The sequence below is a fragment of the Eschrichtius robustus genome, chromosome 5 (genome assembly GCF_028021215.1).
Source record: "Eschrichtius robustus isolate mEscRob2 chromosome 5, mEscRob2.pri, whole genome shotgun sequence".
NCBI classification, from domain to species: domain Eukaryota; kingdom Metazoa; phylum Chordata; class Mammalia; order Artiodactyla; family Eschrichtiidae; genus Eschrichtius; species Eschrichtius robustus.
Window position 1 is genome coordinate 100,604,854 of NC_090828.1, and position 1,199 is coordinate 100,606,052.

A 1,199-nucleotide genomic window follows, 5' to 3' on the forward strand; every position below is an offset into this window, starting at 1 on the left:
CGCTGATTTGCCTTTCCAGGTTGCTTGGTTGGCCAAAAAGGGCGTATGCGTTTTTTCCTGAATATATTCAGGAAAAAACGCATACGCCCTTTTTGGCCAAGGGCATCATTGTCGAGGTTTTGCCGCTTTTCCTGTGCTTTAAAGGCGATTCGAATCTACCTCCTGAAATCTGTTTCCTGCAATTCTGCCTTGCTTTCAAATCCTCTTCGTTGCCTTCCCTCAATATTTTTGTGGGCGAGAGTTATCATTTCTAACTCTGCAGGTTTGTGATTTGCAGGGCCCCTGAGCTCCATTTTTCAACTCGCTTTTTTGGGAGCTGGCCGCAAAAGCGTAGGATTGCTTCAGGCCCTATTCTGGTTCCGGGCGGCAGGCTGAGCCTGTGGTTAATTCTTCTTCCTGATGGGAAAATAGAGTGACCTGTGCCTTTCCCAACACCTAGAGCTAGTCGCTCATTGGTTCCCCCTCTTCCCGTTCATCCTCAGGACAAATTGCAACCTGTACGGAACAGGAGGTTAAAGGTGCTGATTCTCCAAGGAGGGAGATTGCTAGTAAAGCGGCTGGAATGGCGAACCCGAGCACAAGGAGATGAGAAATGAGGTGCGTTTTAGAAACCTTTCCCGATCACACGGTGTACCATCTTCTGGGGTTCTCATGCATGTTTTCGATGTAGGAAGATGCCCTTGAACCTGGAGATTTGGGACCCATCAGACGGGTACCACGCAGTATTACTTTAAAGGGTCTGCGTTTGCTCACCCAACCTCACCAAACCTCTCAGCCCCAAGAGTGTCCACCCTTATGTCTCAATCAGCTGTGTGTCTAGATATGGTCAATCCAGGTGGCATCACAGCCCCTGAACGAATTTTGTAAGAATTTCTCTCTCTTTCACTGTCTTTGTTTCACGGGTTTTTAAAAGTAATTGATTTTCCTAATGGGGTTTAGCTGCTTTTCACTGCTGTGTTTATGCCGCTTTACTCCCACTTGACTCACTTACGGAGAGATATCAATACATAGGTTTGAAGATTCTTACTAGTCAGATCTATTCTTGGGCGGTGAATAGGGGGTGTTGAGTCCAGTTCACTGAGCAAGCAGTAGGTCTTGTCTATTACATATTGGGTTTATGGAACGGTATCTGAGCTAATTTGAAACCCTTGTTTTATGCATCACCCCACCTCGCCTTTCCCGTTAGGCAGCCATAGTGT